The sequence below is a fragment of the Gossypium arboreum genome, chromosome 11 (assembly GCF_025698485.1).
Source record: "Gossypium arboreum isolate Shixiya-1 chromosome 11, ASM2569848v2, whole genome shotgun sequence".
Lineage (NCBI taxonomy): Eukaryota > Viridiplantae > Streptophyta > Magnoliopsida > Malvales > Malvaceae > Gossypium > Gossypium arboreum.
Window position 1 is genome coordinate 21,247,849 of NC_069080.1, and position 22,945 is coordinate 21,270,793.

The following is a 22,945-nucleotide window of genomic DNA, read 5'->3' on the forward strand; positions in this document are numbered from 1 at the left end:
TATATCGTGTCATCTAATCATTGCAATTATGACTAAATGATGAAAACTTTCAATTTTCTTAATTTTGGTATTTAAATTAATTATCCTAACAATTTAATTGTCAAATCAAACCAATGAATAATTGACTATTTTTGTTATCAGTTATATTCTACTAATTTACCAATGATTTATTCCTATTAATAGTCATAATGCAATAGCATTTTACAAATATTAATCTTTGTAATTACGAAATTTACTATCAAGTTTTTCTATTATATTTGCTATTAATCGCAAATTATAAAAATGAAGTAATCATTTTATTATGAAAATTTTGCAATTTAATTTAATGATCTAATATTTATAAGTTAGCTTGGAAAATTAATATAATTTTAAATCTAAATTGATGTAAAATAATAATAATATTTGAAAATGTAGAAAATTTTTAATAGCTTACGTAAAATTTGGCATTTTAATGATGAATTTACAATTATTATTGTATCCATCATAATTTGTTACTCTGTTATGAATTATTAATTACTATATCATCTATTATTTACTATAATTTTTTAATAATTAAATTTAAATTTTTAATTATTTTGTTAATATGTTAGTCATTTATTAAATATTTTCATTTAAAATTATTCAACACATTAACTGAGTCTTGAAGTAATTTCAAAAGTTACAAATTCCCCAACAGTTGGTTTCTTCTATACAAATAAACCAGGCCCATCCTCTCTCAACTGCTCCACTCGTTTGGGCCTCAGCTAGGGCCGTGGGATTGAAGGGTTCGTTAATACATCAACAGTTGGTTTCTTCTATATAAAATCCTCAAATTGGTAATCAATTTTTTCAGTAGAAAAATGTGTAAGTTTTGAGCTAAATGCATATTTAAACCTTTGGTAAATATATAATATTTGAAAAAGTGTTGACAAAACCAAAACAGTAACCCAAAATATCTTTGTATCAACATGCAGAAATATCAAAAGGAAAATGGTACACAGCTGCTTTGTTTTGAATCCCAACATCCATATTTTTAATGTAGACAATTATAAAATTATGGTTAAATTTTGTAATTAATTTCTGTATTATGTGTAATTGTGATTTTAGTTCTTATACTTTAATTTGGTTAATTTTAGTCTTTATATATTTTATTTTTAAAATTTTAGTCTTAACCAAATGGTAAAAATCAAATTCTATTATTTCCAAAAGTTGATTCTACAAATATCTTATCATATGTGTAATGCCATGTTAACTTGTTATTTTCATATATTACTCACGAAAAAGTCAGTTACTGGATTTAACGATTGTTGTTTGAGTCAAGATTGAAATTTCAAATTTTGAAAAGTATAGGGACCAATAATGATCTAATTGCAGAATATGAACTAAATTTACAACTTTACACATTCCAAAGGACTAATAGCAGAATTTAATCAAATAAATTTAACTTTACCTTTTGATCTAGGATTGAAATTTCAATATTCAATAAGTATCGGGGCTAAAATTGACTAATTCAAAAGTACATAGACTAGAATTGATCAAATTGAAGTATAAGGATTAAATCCACAACTTACACAAAGTATAAGGGCTACTAATAGAACTTGACCTAAAATTATAATTTAATTATAATTTTACGTACTTTATAATTTTGTATAATTAATATTTTAATAATTTTATCATTATATTAGTATAAATAATCTTTTATGAATTTGAATAAATTAAAATTGTTTAACTAAGTGCTCAATATAAAATATTATTCAATCGTTAAATATATTGATATACAGGGTGCATTTGTTTGCAAGGATTCGATTTTTTAGAAAATATTTTCCTAATTTTACGGTGTTTGGAAGCTTGAAAACATTTTACATTTGGAAAATATTTTCCTAACATGGGTAAAATGACCTGCAATTTGGTAAGACATTTTCCAGAAAATGTAGTCTTCTTCTCCTCTTTCCCCTTCCCCTTCCCCTTGGGTTGCAAATCAGTGCCATTGCCAGGTACCTTACCCCTCGCACTAAATTCCTCAAGAGCTGCGCGATTTCGAAGAACGACGACGAGAAAGTTTGGTCAATGACCTTTTCTGGTTCCTTCTTCATCCAGGTAAGGCTCCTTCTCCTTCTTCCATTCTTCATATTCTCTTCCAGGTAAAAGTCCATCGTATATCTTCTCTTCTCAGTACATTCTGCTTTGTTTCCTCTCTTTCTCTCTTTCTTAGCCAAATCTACCATGGATTATTTGCTGGGTCTTGGCTTAAGGTGATGATCATTCTTTGATTTCTAACATTTTTATTTTTTAGTTTATATTTATTTTGTGTTTCTAGAAACATTGATGTTAAAGGGATCTTATTCCGAAATGCGTAACCTCCTTTGTTGTTTGACTTGTGTACTAGGAATTTTATGAGTTAATTTCGTTTAAGATTGTTGTTTATACCATATTTTGTTTTGGTTTTATACTGTATTTGGATGTTTGATCCATCTTGCCATAAATTTGATCGTTTCTTGGGTTGGTGTGGGCAATTTGTTTTTACTTACCATTTCATTTCTGACTTAAATCCAAAAATCTGCCTTTTTGACTTGATTTGATTAAAAAAAAACAAAAATCAATATGCTAGTAATATAAAGCTACTTGAGTTAATAGAGAAAGTGTTGATAGGTGGAGACAGTGACTCCAGTGCACGTTTCCTAGAGTTTTTACAGAATAGAAATTAGCTTGCAAAAGAAGGTATAATTCAACTTAGTCAATACAAGAGAATTTAGTTTATTTCTTTTCTTCTTTTCTTTGTTGGGTTCTATTCCCCTTAATGCCATGTTACTCAACTCTGTGGTGAGTTTCGGATATGGGTATGAGTCCGACATGGGTTTGCTAAACTTTTTCTAAGTTCCTTTGTTTAAGTGGAGGATCAATCCCCCACACTTATTTCTGAATATTTGTTGAGCACATGTGTGGTATGCTTTATTTTAGGGAAAATAAAGAATTCGAATAACATGTCCTCCAGTTTGGTGGCAATTATACATGTTTTATTTGTGAGCTTGACTTAATTCTGAATGGAGATCAACTTATTTGAATGTCTCTCATTTGGTTGCTTAATGTTTTACCCAAAAAGAAGAAAACTATTCTTCAAAATGGTATTAAGTGATGGATTTGTTTTACCTTATGAATCTTATTTATGTTTTACCTTATGCATGCTACATTTTTCTTTTCTCTTTTAATTTGCAAATTAAACGAGAAATTTCAACAATGAAAGTCATCCTACTCCCAAATGTCATCCGCTTGTATGAGGTTTGGCACGAAGTTTTACTAGTTTAGTTACTTTATTGATCTTCGTACATTTCTTCCTTGCTTCTCATTTGATCTCTTTCAAATCTGACTTGCATTTTGTCAGAAGAAGACTCCACTTGGCTTTTAAAAAATATTTTAAGTATGGTAAGGCTATTTTTCTTGGTAACTTCTAGCAATATTCTTGGTACAGGTGATGGCTAGCAAGACGAAAATATACATTGTTCTGGAACTTGTGACTGGTGGTGAACTTTTTGACAAAATTGTAAGAAATTTGTGTTTACTCTTGTAATGTCAAAGTGCTTCAGGAATCAAATCTCAGTTGTGTATCAACGTTTTATTATCATATATTAATCTGGTTTTTATTGTCTTGTTATCTTCATTTGCCAGGCAATCAAAGGGAGGTTGAAGGAAGATGAAGCTAGAAAGTATTTTCAGTAGCTTATTAATGCTGTGGATTACTGCCATAGTAGGGGGTGTTTACCATCGAGACATCAAGGTACGATATATATTTTGTGTTGATTAGCTTCTTGCCTATAAACATTAAATATTTTAACAGTTTGTACCATTGGTGCATCCATCAATTAGTGTTGATTATTCGATACAATGTGATTGCTATGAATCATTTGCAATGTATTGCTTTTGGAAGATACCTTGTTGCTTGCTTGGGTATGTTCATTTCAAAGACCTTAAACTTCAAATAAAGATTTTATTTTTTATCTATGGATTAGCCTTGCACGATATTTCATTTAGTTTATAGTTTTTGTGGTGACATTGTCTTTGTTATTTGCTTTGCTTATGCCCTTGAATTTGAATTTTGGACACCTAGATATTATTTTCAATGTCAGTGAATAGTCATTTCAACACTCTACTTTTTTATATCTTTACTTTTTAAGAATATATAGGTTCTTCTTATGTCTAACATACCATAATCATAATTCCCTTTAATGCACTAAAAGGAATATGCACTACTTTGTTAATAAGTAAGGTACAGGATGTTATTGAACTTTGGCCTGCAATGCAATAGGAAACCAGCAACAAACCAACATGTAGACCAGTACCTAAGCTGAACCATAGAAGTAGCAGCATTTTGTTTATTTTGTTTATTTGTAACTTGATTTAGTTCCTTTGTAATTTATACTTAAAGTTAGTAGGAGTAGTTGTTGATTTATGTTTGATGTTATAGCTAGTATGTCAGCTACATTTTGTATGTAATTCTAGCTAAGCTTTAGTCATGTATTAGTGGGAATAGTTATACATTAGGTAACTGCCATATTTCATTGTAACATAAATGCTTCTCAAGTCAATGAAAAAGATCTGGTTTTTGGAGGTCAAATTTAGTTTTCTTCTTGTTCAAACTACTTTGCATTCGTTTTTCTTTTTCTCCTTTAGTTTTCTACTAAAAAAACCAACACATGTAATCTGAACTACTTATATATATGGCATATAAATTTATTAATATATCTAAAAACAACTTTTCTAAAAAATATTTTCAGGAAATCTGCCAAACAATAGAAAATATTTTACACAGATTCATCCAAACACTAGAAAAGTAAATCATTTTCCAGAAATCATTTTTTGGAAAACATTTTACTGGCAAACAAACGGAGCCATAGTGTTTTTAAATAATACAACAGAGATATTGAATTGAATTGATTTATCAATTCAATATTGAAACTTTGCACATATGATTAGCACAATTATATTATTAAATCTAAATCTAACAGTTGAACTAATGATTTTTTTAGTATGATTAAAATATCTTTTATGTTCATTTTACGATTCATGAAGATTAATTCTTTTTGAGTTTGTGGTTACTCTTCCTAACAATGTCACTTCCTAAGCTTGAACTTGAGTTCTCTCTACGAGAATGTTATATATTTTACCATAACACCTAACATTGGTTAATTGATAAAATATTAATTATATTGCAAGTGAAACTTTTTTTTTAATTTTACATTAATGTGTTGTATATTTATATTGTATTTAAGGGGTTTATTGAGTTAACATCGCCCTTCCATCGGATCCCAACTGTAACGCCCTGATTTATTTAACTTTGGTTTTATGAAATTGATAATAATTGAGTATTTGCTTTAGTGGTTAAGTGTTTTGATTGTGTGTTTGAGGTCTTGGGTTCAACTTTCACTTTTAGAAATCTATGTTATTTTTTATCCTAGCCTTATCTTTAGTGGTTTGGCTTACATATCACTTTTGGTCAACTCCTATTAGAATAAGCTTGCTGGTTCAAATGTTAAGGCGTTAGTACCTTAGGGTCTTGTGTTTGAACCTCTTTGTGAGTGAAGGATGTTAATTTTTGCTTCTGTGAGTGTATGCCAATTGTGCAATAGAAGTTGGATGGAACTGGTACTTTGTAGTAGTTGGATGAGTTAGTGGGTCAGTTTTAAGGGAGTTGGTTGGTTAGTGGATAGTAGGGGGAGTTGGGATTTTATTCTGAATTTTATTTTATTTTATTTGTTTTCTTCCCAAAAATCCCTCTTCTTTTCTAACGTTCTTCCATTTTCTCTCTTTGCAATCTTCCTTTTGTTTACTCCTTCTATCCTATTTACAATCATTCGTTCTTATCATTGCGTTTTAGATTTCTGATTTTCTTTGTTTGGTTTGGTAAGGGGGGTTTTGTTTATCTGTAGCTTTTGATTTTTGTAAGGCTATTTGGAATTTTACCTTTGAAATGGCGTAGTGGTGTGTAGTTAAGGGATTTAATTTTCTGTGAATGTGTGTTGCTTGAAGAAGACTGTGAAGCAGCGAATTTCGTTCCAACGGCCTAATCTATGATAGTGATTGTTTTCGTCATGGGTAAGTTTGTGTGCATTGTTCAGGTTATTGTTGTCGAATTCGTAAACCGTTTGCTAAGTAGTTGTTGGGATACTGTTTTTAGGTTTCGAAAGGCTCGGGATTGCATTTGCATTAGAATCAAACTAGGTGTTAACAAAAATGGAGAAAACGACGACTGGCAAAAGCCAGAAATCTAGCTTGTCGACACCATACGGGCATGTGCCCGTCCGTGTAGTAGGCCATGTGCAACACACAACTGTGTGACGGGTGTGTGTGGCCGTGTGGGCTACACGGCCAAGGCCTACTTGGGCGTATAGGTCATTGGCCAGACCGTGTGGGCCACACAGGCAGGGCCAATTTGGGCGTGTAAGCTCACACGAGCATGTGAGCCCATATTTCAAAATTTTTCCCTAAGGTTTTGCATGTCGTTCTGATCAACTGTGGGCCTTCCGTGGGATCAGTATGGGCATAAATAAACCTTAAAGCATGTGGTTTGATAAACTGATTGTATGGTATCTAGCATAAGCAATACCTAAATGTATGTAACGTAATGCTAAATGTGTGATCTACTATGTATATGCATATCTGTTATTTGTTATATGAGTATGTTAGATATGATAATTCTGGTATCTGGAATCTGATTATTCTGTTTTATCTTATATTCTGATGTATTTGATTGTGGGGCGGGATATGTGATATATGGATGATGTATTTTGTGAGGCATTGTATCGTCGATACACTGGCAGCATAGTTACGATTACTCTAATAAGTGTTGTACGGACACTATGTGGTGTGTAGGGCTAGTTGGGTGTTTTATAACCCACGTAGTGTGTTGGGATGGTCGAAGTTAGTGTGGAGAATATGGGGGTAGGACTTTGTATATCTGTATGATTTTGTTGATAATCTAATTCTGTTAAGGACTTATGTCTATATCTGTTTTGTCATATAATAGAATCTAAATTTATATTTCCGTTGAGTTACACACTGAGTTTCTTAAAACTCACTTTTTGTTTGTCTATTCTGTTCAGGTAATCTTCAGGCTTAGGTTGGTCGGTGCGACAGAGGCTTAGTTGTGACCACACGTTCATAAACTCAGTTGTGACCACACAGTCATAAACTTTGTTTTCACAAAAAAGATTATTTAAATTTCTGGTTTTTGGGAGTTTGTAATTTTTGGACTCTCTGGATTGTTAGGTTTTAATTTTTTAGATTTGGGTTCGTTTTGAATTTTCCTACGACGTTCGACAAAATGTTTTACGAAAACAACTATTTATACAATCAATCGTTTTTGAGAGAACATATGTGGTTTTCAAAAATAACAACTTTTAAGCTTCCGTTGCAATTATTGCTTAATTTGAAAGAGTAAATAATCAATGGTTTTCACTAAGGAGTACAACAACATATTTTTAATAAAGTGGTACGATGTTTTTAAAAAGAAAGACGAATTTTTAACATTTCTTTGTAACATCTCCAGATTCGGCCATAACGTCTAGGCCGGGTTTGGGGTGTTGCACCAACTAGGTTGAGCAATTATAAAAAAACCTTCCTTTTATAAAATAATAACTAAATCTCAACTCACTTGAGCAATTATCAAAAACTTTTTGTTTCATAAAATAATAAACATAACTGTGAGTACATTTTTATCATTTTAAATCATGTGAAATATTAGAAAAATGTGTTTGATAGAATTGAATCCAAAATATTATAACTTTTAGTGTAATAACATGAGGAAAACTTTATTTGTTACATATGTATTACAATATTTCAACATAAAATAAGGAATAATTAGTACAAATTTAAACTTGAAATTAGAAATATGAGTAATAACTTTTGTAAAAATAAGACCTCTTTGAAATAAGCGAGAATTTTTCGTTTTATTTGCTCAAAATAAGTCATGAGAGTGATTAAATATTACAATTGAATTAGTTTATTGCTAACTTATATACTAAAATGTGTGTAAAAATAATACTCCTAGCAAAAATAGCATTAATATATTTACCATTTCAACTAAAGCTTCATTTGATCAAGAAATATTTTTTTATAAACTTATTTATTACATATTTTTCACCTATATTGTAGGTATACCAAAATTTAGTATTTATAATTATCTTTAAAAGTTGTCTCCCGCCTTAAAATTGCTTGATTTAAATTTAAAGGGTTTGTTTTAATGACACTTGAGCATGGGTATCAAATATAAATTGAAGGGTAAAAATGTTATTGTAACGCCCCCAAATTCTTGTTTTTGAATCGTTAAATTTTTTTAAGTGAATTGATCTAATCCAATGGTTAAGTGTTGTGTTTGTGTGTGATAGGTTTTATGTTCAAATCCCTATTTTTGAATTTTTGTTATTTTTATTTCAACCTTTGATTTAGAACATTTGACATATCTTTAAATTATGGGTAATTGTTAATAAGAATGAGCTTGTTGGTTTAATAGTAAGGTTTTAGCTTGCCTAGAGGTCTTGTGTTCGATTTCTATGGGGTTGAGGGTGATTTTTTTATTTCACGTTCACAAATAGGCATGCTAGATTATACATTTCATCTATCTATATATACAGATAAATAGATTGACCTATAAGTTCACACACGTTATCTTTCTATACAGAGTGATGGTATCAACTCATATGACCATGTTCGATTCGATGGAATAAAAATTAAATAGAAATTAGCTTTCAAAGAGATGGCTGAGTGGTTGATAGGTTTGATCCTAAAAACTGGTATAGTTTGAGGCAAAGAACTATTGAGGGTTTGAATCCCTCTCTCTCATTTTACTCGATGAATAGATTTCTTTCTTTATTGCTTTTTCCTGGATTCTTAATTAAGAATCTTAATATTAATAAAAGGTAATGGCTCGGCTGGGTGGAATAACTGAGCCAAAAAAAATATATATATAAAATGAGTTGAAACGAAAGGAAAACAAAATACTTTTTAAATATCAATTGATTCCTTTAATATATATAGTGTAATCAAATCGGTCCCTACCTTATGCATTGGATCTCATGTCTCAGTTATATTAGTTAAGTGGAGTCGTGGAAAGATCACGATCAATTCCTTTTTCAAATCCCGCTACGACTGCACGAGCTCTTCCTACGTGCCATAAATGACTCACGAATAGGAAGAATCCTAGAAAAAAAATGAGAGGTAGCTTACCAACTTCTCGGAGAGACATAATTAACTGTATTTATCTCGGTAGCTACACCATCTACAAAATTTAAAGACCTTAAAGGAGCATGCGTCATATATTTGCCAAGGTTGTATGTCTTTTTTCAACCTATTCAAGTCCAAACCATTGGGACCTCTTAAAGGTTCTAACCAAGGAGTACGCATATCCCAAAAATGCATAGTTTCTCCTCCAAAAATGACTTCTTTGGTCGGGGAGCACATTAGATATTTACCTAACCTAGTAGGCCCTTGAGCGGATCCCACATTAGCCTCAAGACGTTGGTCTCTAACTAGAAAAGTAAATACTTGAGCTTGAGAAGCTTCTGGTCCAGTGAACCCATAAAACTCACTAGGATAAGTGGTATTATTAAACCAAAAAAAAAAAAAAAGAAAAAGAAAAAAAGAAAGCACCTAAAGTATAAAATAAGTAAGCCTTTCCCAACCATACACATACTCGGTGTTTAAGTTAGTTTTGAATTCAAAACAACCTGAATTGATGATAACAAGGTAGGATTTTGAGGGAGTGGAGGGATAATCTCCTAATTTTTCTCCCCAAAACACTCCCTCATAATTTTCTCCCTTCCACTCCCCTCATTTTTCCGTTTCTATTCTTTCTCCACTCCTCCCATACATATTTTTTTGTTTTGCTGTACTGAGTGTTGGAAAAAAAAAACCCTTTTTTCGATTTTCTTTTCCTCTGCTACTTCTCTTTTACCTTTGATTACATTTTTGCTATTCTAAATGCTAATAATCCTAGTGTTCTTATTGGATGTCCCTTGCTCTTGTGACATTTTTTTGCGGTTGTTTTATCAGTTGGTAAGTTCTACATCTTCCATATAGAAATTTTGTTTTAGCATTTTCTCTAAGGGTGATAGATAGTTTTAATTAATTGGTCATTGGGGTGCTCTAATTGTTTCGCGTTCTGTTAGGTGAAGATTGTGAGAAGCGCGATTGACCGTCGGCAAATTAGGATACTTGTAGGGTTATTTTTTTGATTGGGTAAGTGATCAAATGTTTGTGTTAATGGTTGATTAGTGTTGTTAAGGCCAAACGTTAGCGCTTGTAGGCGAATTAGTGACTTGGAATTAGCATATCACTGATAATTCTCATGTTCTTAATGTCATTTTAGGTTCTGAAATCCTCGTTGTTGTGTTGGCATCAAAAAATGACCAAGTGTGTGACCTAAATCCTAAAAATTTGTGACACCCCAAACTCGACCGGGACGGATCAACTCGAATTCGAAGCGTACATTAGCCACCTAAGTGACTCTCTAGCTAACGACCTCCCAAGACACACCCTGACCTTATAAAACCTCAATCTTATCCATTTATTAATTATTTATTAATGCGGAAGTAATTTGTGAACTAATTTTAAACCTTTTATAAGTAATTTAACAAAATGACATTTTTTGTCATTTTACCACATACGATTAAACTAACACAAATTTAGATCTATACATTTACCAACCCTCTTTTAGTCAATTTATGTAAGCCTTAAAAATTTTAGCTTAATCCAAGTTTATTTTCTATGTCTAATTCAAGTTTTATCATTAATGACTAAATCGTAACAATTTCAAACTATCAGTACTATACCCGAATATTAAATTTAGTGAGTTTATAACAAATTTTATCAATTACAAGTTTAATTCTAAAATTTTATCAAGTTTTCTTATCATTTAAAGCTCTAATTAAACTTATCAAGTTACATGACTAATTTGTAATTTAAACAAACTAGAGAACTAATTTAAAAAGACCAGAATTCAAACCCCCAACAGTCCATTGCAATTTTTTTCTGTAAAAAATTTTATTTTAAACTTGATTTTGAGTATTTTAATAGCCAATTAAACCCGATTTAGCTTCAATTAAATATCATACATATTCATCCACCTTCAATTGAATTTATTAACACCAATTAAGCTTCAATTAAATAGAATTAAACATCCAATTTCATGCATATCTCCCACCGGTTAATTCAAACAAGTGGCGTACCTTTGTCGCTAGTAAACCACTTTATGGAAGCTGTAATATCCCGAAAATTTTTACAGTAAGATACTATCCTTGATATAGTAAAATAAGGAAATAAAGTGACAAAAAAGGGAAAATTCAGTTATGTCAATATTGGGAAGTATATTATGATATATTAATTGAAGAAATGACTAAATTGTAAAAGTGAGAAAAGTTTTGTTGCACAAGAATAAATACTCAAAATTTGAAGGGCTAAAGTATAAATATAAAAAGTTGAAGGACTAATAGTGCAAATATTTTAAGGGTGGAATGATCTAGAAACTAAGAAAAATGGATGAATTAGGACTAAATTGAATAGGAAAAGAATTATGAGGGACTAAATCGTAATTTTACCAAATTATGTGATGATTCATTGATGGAATTTAAAAAAATCTCAAAAGACAAAATGGTTAATTGGAAGAGAGAGAAATCTAGAAAGAAATGATGATGTTGATGATATTTTATAATTATTAATTAGATAAATATTATTTTATTAATATTTTAATAATATATTTTATTATATTATTATTATTTATTAAGTATAAAAAGGAAGGAAAGATGAAGAATTTTCATCATCTTTCCCATGCAAACCAACGTGAGAAGAAGAGAGAAAGAAAGAAAATTTTGCTTTCTTTATAATTTGGTCCTTTCACCAAAACTCCACCATTTTCACTTAGAAATCAAAAGAATTTCCATAACCATCAAGAGAGAAAGATCACAAGGAGACTATGGGGAGCTAGAATATTAAGTTATATTCAAGAAATAGAAGCTGGAGGAGAGAGAAAATCATCAATGAAACAAGGTAAGAATTTTAAGATTTCAATATATTTTAAGTAGAGTTTCTCATGTAAGGTAATATCAAAAGCATGAAAATGATGTTAAGGTAGAGTTTTCTTATATAAGGATCCATGTTCTTGATATATTAGTGAAGGGAAAAATGAGAGAAAATAATGGGAAATATGGTAGAGAATGGAAATAAGAGTGTTATAAACTTGGTAATCAATATGTTGCCCTAAAATAGTTTTGGACGGCAGCAATAGGCTAAATTTGAAAAATCACCAAAAATGGTAGAAATTGAATTAGAAGCTGATTGAGATATGGAATTAAAGCTTATTGAGTCTATTGTCATATAAAAGAAATATAGAAAGTAAAGGAATTCTGTATTATGAGATATGTATATTTTTGTGAGACTTGTTCAGAATGATTTCGAGATCCCCTATTTTGACTTGTAAAAATCATTAAAAATTATACAAAAATAATTTTGGGACATAATTTATATGGTTAGAGTCCTAAATGAGTCTATTTATATAAGAAATAAATGATAACATCATTTGAATTATGTTTAAAGAGATAATTAAACTTTAGTGAAGAGTGGTCAGGACTGTCAAATGGAAAAATAGGGGAGACTTTAATTAATAAACTGTACTAATTGGCTAAACCAAAAATTCTTAAAATTTTATGGTAAAAATACATGTGAGCCTAGTTTCAAATAAAATTAACAGATCTTAATTTGGAGTTCTGTAAGTCAAGATATAAATAATTTAGTGACTATGACTCAAATGGACAACTTTGAATATACATATAAGTAAATAGTGAAATTATTGATAATGTTACTTATAAGCATATTATATAAATTAAGGATGTGGAATGGAGAGGAGGAGGAGGGAAATAAATATATGAATTTTCAGCTAGCAAGGGTTTTACTAGGTTTTTCACACAGGAAGAAAAAACAGAACCAAGTTATCCGGATGAAATATGAAGCTCTTGTTGAAGCTAGAGCAATAAAGTAATAATTCCGGATGAAATATGAAGCTCTTATTGAAGCTAGAGCAACAAGGTAATAATTTCGGATAAAGTATGAAGTAAGTTTGAGATTCAAAGACTTAGGAGTTGCAACCAAACGAACAGAAGCAAAAGGGATGAAAAATTGAGAGAAGTATTTCATCTGGGTAACATACATACTGCTGTTTGTTGCCACCGTTAATAGGTTTACATTTAAAATGAATAATTTGTATGTTTTAGACTCAGGGACTAAATTGAATAAAAGAAGATTTGTAGGGGTAATTTTGTAAAAATGTCAAAAATGACCAAAATGAAGGAAGTGAATTGTTTTATTATTTAAATTATAAAATTGAATGAAATTATTAATTTTAGATAAAGATCCAGGAGGCTCAAATATGAGACTTGAACATGATAAAGAAAAAGTTTTTGAATTAGTAAAACTATAAATACGAATAAGCAACAAAGTAAGTTCGTGCAACTTGAATTGAGTTATTGAATGTTTAAATTATACATTTATGTGACATGAATATGAATTGAATGTTTACATGTATGTTTTGGGCTTTAAGGGCCCAATAGAGGGACGCCATGATTATTTTCAGAATATGAATAATAAATGATTCAGAATTATCTAAAAATGTTCAGTAAACTCTGGTAATGCCTTGTACCCTATTCCGGCAACGGATACGGGTAGGAGGTGTTATAGAAGCTTCATTTAAACAATGGTTAGTGTAAACATCGTGCCTCACACACCGTGTTATCAATCACCGTGTTATCAAGAAATAATACACCGTAAATTATTCAATAATCAAACTCAAACATGCATATATGATATTATAAAACCTTTCAAAATTAAAAATGTCCAATGTCCAAGTCCAATTACAACCAAAATTAAACTAAGTCCCAAAGTTCCATAATGCCCAATTAACATATCTAAAACGTGTAACTAAATATCTACTAAGTCTTAATCTCTTGGAACTCTCTTGCTCAGCTCCTCAATCTCATCAGTTAACTGCATGAATGTGAGGGTGTGAGTTTAAAAAGTTCAGTGAATTTTAATAAAACGACAAGTAAATTAGCACCAAAATCATGCTTAAATTGAAATCAACCAAATACAAATTTTCAATCACAATATCAATCCATAATAGTTCAATGTCATATGTTCAACCATGTATCAAAAATCATAATTAATCATGGCATATAATCATCAATTTAGCATATAACATTTCATACATTTATATTGGTATATACAATAATGGCTTAATTGGGTGATCATACATCGGATAAACGAATCTCCTTACTCCCAATCAGAATCAGTCCTAGATTGAGCGGGCCGAGGCCACACGGTCCCTTATATCACCTCAAATCAGTCCCATTGAGTGGAGACACAAGCTCAACACTCCCTTATCTACTCAAAATCAGTCCACCTAGAGCCTCATTGCTCACAAATAACTTAACAATATGGTGAGTATTCACAAATCTTATAGCATACCAACCATATCCAATGGATCCACCATGCTATAATGGCAATATAACCAATCAATCATAACATAATTTCAGTCAATAATGTGCTCAATTTAAAGTGCCAAAATACATATGTGAATCATGTAACATAACCATTTTGACATCAAATTAAATTTAGCATACCAATTACCTATTATCAATGTTCATTTATCAATTGAAATATCAACATACCATGAACCAAAAACTCCAACATGCTTGCTTAGTTCACCATTATAATCAATCAAATCATGCACATAAAATCACTAGATGCTCACTTACTAACACTTAACAAAAATTTCATCGCTTAAACATATATCAATAATCTTACAAAATTAACCAACCAAAACTCTATTAAATATTTGCAATCAGTAATTAATCATCCAATTAAGCATAAGTGAGGGTCAATTTACCAAATCGCCCTTTAATAACACTCACCACACAACTAACTCAACTACAACCAAGTGATCAACCAAGCAAATCCAAGCTTCAATTTCGATTAGCTCGATCCTCTTCAAGATTTGGAGCTTCAACAAAGATGAGATAGATATTACCACCTCTCAAGAGATATAAAAAATACAAGTTTTCATCAACTAGGCTACACAAAATTCTCACTTAAAGTTACCTTACTGAATTTGTATCATCAAGTCGAAAACTCGATTCCTCAAAAAATCGATCATTCTAGCCCTCCTAATCACTTCCAAACATCAATACTAGACCAAGTAAACATATACTAAGCATCAATTTCACATTTAAATCAATTTCACAAAAATTCGGAAAATTGGTTTATGAAGATGATGAAATTCGAATTTCTTTAAATTACTTTACAAAACATGTTTAATCTTGATAAATAAGATAAAAAAACCTTCTAATAGATCTATTTTGAGTTGGAACATCCATTGATTTGTGGATTTCCTCTCAAAATTTAAGATCCACCATTAAAACACCTTAAGCTTTTGCAGAAGATGACATTGATAAAAAAAATCATGTAATTATCACTCAAATCATGTAAATATGCTTATAATCATCATAAAAATAAGTTTAAAAATAATAATTACCTTTGATTCATTCTAAATATTTTGATTCACAATATTGATTCAAGAATATTGAGAAATTTCAAAATATTTTTGACTATTTTTGTGAATAATTTCAGGTGAAAAGAGAGTATTTTGATAAGGAAATTTGTTGAAACTATTCTCCAATGATAGATCTTTAAAACCATGTAAAGAAAACAAATTTTATAGGTCTCTAATTTGATGCAAATGAAGTGAAAAGTAGGCTAAATGCATTGTGTTTAAAACTGAAACCAACCCATCAGAAATTTAAAAATTGAGAAATTTGCCCAATGACCACTCTTACATTTCCCTTACTTTACCAATTGATCCTTTCCCTCCAAAATTCTGAATTTAAATGTTTATTTTCCAAATAAATACTCCAAAATTTCCCTTATTTTACAATTAAATCTAATTTAATTAATATTTAAATTTAACTCAAATTAACCCTCAATAAAAATTATTTTAACATTCTTTTATGACCCAAATTAATTATGTTAACTAATAATTATTTAATTACTTTAAAATTAATTTTATAAAAATATTTTTATTTTTCGGATTATTTTTAATCGATTTTAGATAAAATTGACCTTCTAAATTAAAAAAAAAATTACTATTAACTTGATAAATTCTTAATTTCACGCTCAGAATCCAAAAAATATACCTGAAACTACTAGACCCAATTAAGGGATATTACAAAAATAGTAATTGACTCGATGCCGAAAAACCACACTATCGACACCACACAGCCGTGTGCTAGACCATGTGGGTCACATGGGTGTATGAGCTCATTTTTAGTAAATTTTAGTGAAGGTCGTGTTTGATGTTGTTAAGTATGAATCCAATTTCAGTCAAATTTGAGAAATAATCTTCTAGTTAAACTCTGTTTATTTGTTTCAATCAAACACTGATTAGTTTAGATTATTTTATTATTATTTGACCTATGAAATTAGCCTATAAATAGGCTCTTTTACAACATTAGAAAATACACACATTAGATATTAGAACTCATAACACATTTAGAGAATTTTGTGTTCATGTTTTAAGGGTTCTTTGTTTTTGGGTTTTAAGGGTTTAATTTTTATCTCCATCTTTTGTACTCTTCATTTTTTTGCCATTATAATAAAATTATCTTTGCCCATGGCTTTTTATCATCTTTGGAGGGGTTTTTCCACGTGAAATTTGTGTGTTCAATTTCTCAATTTATTCCGCTTTTTTTTTACTTGTTACTTAATCGGGTCAATCCTAACAAGTGGTATTAGAGCTAGTTCAATTTTCATAGATCAACCCATTCAGATATGGCAGCAATAAGGTTTGAAATTGAGAATTTCGATGGTGAGACAAATTTTAGTCTGTTGTAAGTTTGGATGATGGCAATTCTAGTTCAAACCGGCTTGAAAAAGGTTGTTATTGGGAAAAATCCTGAGAATCTAAATCAAATAGAATGGGAAGAGCTTGATGAAAAGGACTTGTCTACAATCTAATTATGCCTCACGCATACGGTCTTGTAGGAGGTATTGATGGAGAAAACCTCATCCGTCTTGTGGAAATGGTTAGAAACTCTTTATGCGACTAAGTCTTTAGCTAACCGTTTAGTGTTGAAACAAGGTCTATTTACGTTTTGCATGAACGAAGGTGAGCTTTTTAGAGATCACATCAGTCAATTCCTTACTCTTTTAAATGATTTAAATAATGTTGAGGGTCATATTGACGATGAAGACCAATATTATTGTGCTCTTTACCCCATTCATACAAGTTTTTCAGAGAGACCCTAATTTATGGCAGAGACAAACTCTCGTTCGAAGATGTGGAGGGTTATTTGTTGAGTAGAGACAAACTCAACAATGAGTTTGGTTTGGATAGCAAGGCAGATAAGCAAGCTTCCGTTTTGATAGCATCAAAGAAACGAGACAACAGGTGTCGCTATTGTAAAAAGTTAGGTTACGTCAAAACAGATTGTTATAAACTGCGAAATAAAAAAGTTGCTGAGGGTAACGAGGAAGATGTAGCTGGTGCTAATTTGGCCAATGAAAGCGGTGATGATTTCTTGTTAGTGTCAACTAGTGATAACTCCAAGCTCACGTCCGAGTGGATCCTATATTCAGGATGTTCTTTTCACATATGTCCTAATAGAGAATGGTTCTCCATATACAGTTCGGTTGAAGATAAACGATTCATCTAGTAAGGTAATTGGTATTGGTACTGTTAAAATTAGGATACACGATGGGATGATTAGGAACTCTCAAATGTTAGGTATATACCTGATTTACAAAAGAATCTCATCTCATTGAGTATTTTAGACTTGAAAGGATGCAGAATCAATATCGAGTCGAGTGGCATTAAAGTATCTCGTGGAGCTCTCATTTTATTAAAAGGTAAAAGAACTGGCAATCTTTATATTCTGGAAAGTTCTACAGTGACTGATGAAATCAGACGTCCCTCGTCCGTTACAGAGTCGAAGTCAACTCGTTTGGAATTGAGACAACTTGGTCATAGGAGGGAAAAAGGTATGACCGTTTCATTGAAGAGAGGTTCTCTTTTGGAAATTTTACCTTGAAGATAGGGGCACATGCCCGTGTGGCCTGGGACATGCCATATGGCTAGCCCGTGGGGTTCCCATGGCCGTGTGCCCAGCCCGTGTGGAATTCTAACTTACAATTTCTTAAGTATCAAAGGGGCACATGGCCTGGGCACACGGCCTGAGCACACGCCCATATGGTTAGGCCGTGTGGTAAACTGATTTTTAAGCTATTTTCACATGTTTTTGACACACGACCATGCTTGAAACCTGTGTCCTTCACACGACCAAGACACACGGCCGTGTCTTTTGCCCGTATACTATCCTTACTTCACATTTAAGAATGCAGGGGACACACGGTCTATCAACATACCCGTGTGTAAGCTGTGTGTCTCACACGGTCTAATCACACGCCCATGTGACATGCCGTGTGGACTCAAAATAAACCTTATAGTTTAAATTTACCAACCCTGCATACCTCGAATACCAAGTAATTCAAACTCTAATCTTTCAATCATTCCAAAATATGATTAGATACATCCATTTACACATTAAAAACATCAATATTACGATCTAACTCAAGTGAATTAATAAATGTTTAACATCAAACTTCAAGACAGTAAACTTTAATACCAAATGGTTCAATTCAAAATAACTAAGGAAAAGACCATATTAAAGCATAAACTTGGCATTTGTAAGTTAACCATTATCATTCTTTACACCATTAACACTCATATTTAAAATGACTTCCAAAAGACAACCTAGGTACATGTCATTTCACAAGACAAGATACATCACCAAGTATTTGAGTTCGGGCTTGGCTTGGATGCTGTAGTGTTAGTTACTTTCGCACGGAAACAAACCGTATGCTGAGTATGCACTCAGTGGTATTTCTATAAACCAACACTTAAACAAATATTAACACCAAAATGCACTAAGTTAATTAATTCAAATTCGATGGCACTAGTTATATTCAAAGTTCTTTTTCAATAAAACGTTCAGTTCAATGATGTCAATCAGTAACAGTTGATTTTCAGTACAGTGGCACATTCATTCAATAGTTTAGTACATTAATCTACCCCTATTAACATAACTTGGACCTGGACGGATACACAAATCCAACCCACACACTGGGATAGCACATAGTGCTCATCGGTCAAAGCCGAAACAGTAACAGTATGGTACAGAGTATCTCATCAGAATAAATCCAAAACAGTAACAATAAGCGACACACAAGTGTCTCATCGACCAATGGTCGGTATATCCTAAACACTTCTAATCCTATGGCATGCCAACTATATCCATCTAGCCCGACGCTGTTAATAGGGTATTCAAATCATTTCATTTTAATGCAAAAACAGTAACAGTTTCCATTACATCATTCATCATACATATTAACTAATTAAAAATAGCAATTACATTTACTAAATTATTAAGCATGGTTTATAGAAATACTAACCGATAATTCTTTGACGTATTCCTCGTTCACTCTCTCTTTCCCCTTTTTTGACGATGTTTTCGGCACTATGTTAGCTACGAGAAATTAAACAATTTAAAAATTATCAATATACTATATCACATTACACATTTCAATTTCTACACAACTTTTGCTTAAATTCTAATTTAGTCCTATCACTATAACCATTCTTTCTCTTCAAAATAAATCCTATATTTTCACTCAATTATCACTTTAAACCATTCTGACTCTTAAATTTTATAACATAAAACATTAATTATAGAATCCTCTCAATTTAGTCCCTACTATTACAAAACTTATATTTTCTTTTACAATTTATTCCTTTTTCACTTCTAACTTGAATTTCCATCAAATTAACACTTAATTCTTCCATTTATTCGATTTAATCAACATCTAAAAATTCAATAACTTTCTAAATTTCAACATAATTCAAGTAGGGCTTTGTTCTAGGATTCCAAAAACATCAAAATTACAAGAAAATGGACTAAATTGACTTACCAATTAAGCTTCAAATCTCAAAACCCTATTTTTTCCTTTCATTCCTTTTCCTTTTTCTTTCTTTCTGTCCTTGTTCTGTTTCGTTTTCATTCTTTCTTTTATTTCTTTCTTTCTGTCCCTGTTCTGTTTCGTTTTCATTCTTTCTTTTATTTCTTTATTCTGTTTCTTTTATTTACTTTAATTATTATATTATATTATTATTATATTTTACTTATATAATAAGTAAACATATATTTATAATACATATGTATGTATTATATTTTATACATATGTAACTAATTTTTACCATACACTTGTCACTTAAGGTTTATTTACTAATTTAGTTCTTTGACTTTTCTTTAATCAATAATTAAATTTTTACACTATATTCAATCTAGTCCTTGCACTAAATTAGCTTTAATTCAAGCTAATTCACTTAACCAAAGTCTAATTAACTACACTACTAGCTTCGTAAATATTTCTAATAAATATTTACGAATTCATTTTGCCAAAATAATGACCCAAAAATTTAATTTTTTTTTATACCCGTAAACTTTGGGTCATTACAGAATCGATATACACAGTTTCCAAGCAGTCACACCCATACCCACATTACTTAACCACAGAAGCAAATACTCATTTATTAGGTAATATCACATTAACGAGTCACTTAACTAATGCAATGATTGAATATAACAGATATGTTTGAGTCAAAACAGAGTCCCGATTACCCTTACTAAGACCTAGCCAAGGGTCAAAATACACAAAACCACAAAATAGGTCATAAATCAACATAGTACAAAATTTGGCGAGGTAGGACCACATGGCCATGTACCCCGGCCGTGTGGAAATGCCCTGGCCGTATGGCGGTCTACACTTCTATGTGGAGGCCACACACGCCTGTGTGGAGAGGGAAAACACCCGTGTGAACTGTCTGTGTAACTCACTGTCGAAAAATGCTAAAATTAAGAACAGAGGAGACACAACCTTGTGGAGATCTCACACGCCCATGTGGGACACATGCCAGTGTAGCCAGGCCGTGTGGTACCAAAAATAATTCAAAACCCCAAATCCCCAATTACACACGGTCATGTAGACTGCTCGTGTGCGGCATGCGCCCGTGTAGACTGCCTGTGTACGGCACACACCCGTGTGGCCACCCATGTAGTAACGAAACCACGCTAAAACAGCCTTGAAAACACGAATTTCGACATCAAAAGATCCTTATCCTCTTATAATGCAGAAGCACACCCTAACTAGTCAAATGTTATGCAATTTAACAGTAATACAACGTTATAATTATGCAATCACTGGAACACCCGAAAATACCGAATTTTACAAAATTGATTCAATAATTCACAATTAAATTAAAAAGTTATGAGACCCACACATGAATTTGCGATTCCAAACACTAAAGAAGATCGAAAATCCTTCTCAACAAAATTCTATAATCTCAATTACACAAACAAAAACCAATATCATTACCATACCAATCACATGAATAACCTAAAATTTCTCTACCAAAAACCAAGAACACCACTTACCTCTACTCGAAATCTTAAACTACCCAAACCATATCAACAAAAATTAAAAAGGAGAATTTAATGACAAAGAAATGAATAATTTTTAAATCCCAAAGAAAAATAAAGAGAAGAGAAGAAAAATAAAAACTGGCAAGAGAGAGTGGGGAGAGAAACAAAAGAATGTGAAAGTGATTTTAGGAAGTTTTATCCAAAAAACATAATTAAAATTCAAATTAAAATAGGTATTTTGGACTTTAAAACAAACTAAATTAAAATTATTTCCCCAAACCACATACATGATGGCTCAAACTCAAAACTTAGAGGTACGCTAACATACAACAAATCACTAGACCAGCAAGCCTATTCTGACACTAAAACGCGGACACAACTTCAAATACCCGAACTAGCCACTGACCCTACCTACAAATCACAAAACTTCTAACCTCAAATCTAGGTTGTTACAGGTGACGTCACAACGTCAAATGTATGCTATCGTGATGAGAAATGGCATGTAATGTCATGTTGAGATGAGGAACCTCGTCATCTCAACGAGGCCAAATAGTCAGTGGACTGACTTCATGACGTGACAAACTGTTTGCCGATGTCACAACGTCAATCCTGTGTTTTAAAATTTTTACAATTCAGTCTTGATTTAATTTCGGGTTAATCTAAAAGCTTTCGTAAACTTATTTAGGACCCAAGAATGATTCTATATTGTATTGTTTGTTTATACTTTTTTATGAATAATAGCTTGATGATGTGAATTTGTATTTAATTTTATTGCAGCCGCTCAGGTAATAAATATGACACACTATAGCTCGAACCCAATGATTGGGTCGAGTATAAGATGTTACATTTAGTGGTATCAAGCTATAGGTTTAGCCGATTCTCGAACTAAATCGATCTCATAATTGAGTCTCGAGGTACATGTAAAAGTTGAGTCGAGATTTGGATGTTGATTATAAAATGTCTTTGTTTTATAGTTGAAAATATCCGGTAAATCAATAAATGATGTTGGGAATGATGTTTACAACAATGTTCGCTCCGTTGGGAGTGATAATAGAATCAGTCGATGCTCGACAACATAAAAATGATAGCCTTTGATGGGAAGAAACAAATCCGCTTCGTTCCATAGCGAAGACTCTTTAACGAGTAACAAGAGCTGTTCTGCAGGTTGTTCCAGTTGTTGTAACTCGACAAGCTCCGATAAAGAAGTTGCTTAAATATAGTGTGACTGAATTTAAAGGATTGAAAGGCGTCGACCTCTCATCAACTAAACCATGGTTAGAATCAACGAATTAGATTCTGCAACAGCTTGAGTGCTTTCCGTGCGAATGTGTCACATGTGTAGTATCTCTCTTGAAAAATGAGGCATATCAATGATGGTTGACCGTTACCCGACATGTGCC

At 31.6% G+C, this 22,945-nt stretch overlaps 1 long non-coding RNA gene across 2 annotated transcripts; it reads left to right on the forward strand.

Moving 5' to 3' along the window:
• The first annotated feature begins 1,867 nt into the window (after positions 1–1,867).
• On the forward strand, positions 1,868–7,398 carry LOC128284380 (uncharacterized). Of its 2 annotated transcripts, XR_008274809.1 has the most exons (5): positions 1,868–2,076; positions 2,192–2,231; positions 3,446–3,517; positions 3,643–3,751; positions 7,074–7,398. It is a non-coding gene; the product is annotated as an uncharacterized LOC128284380 (long non-coding RNA). The 2 variants fall into 2 exon arrangements; XR_008274810.1 differs by lacking the exon at positions 2,192–2,231.
• Positions 7,399–22,945: the final 15,547 nt, after the last annotated feature.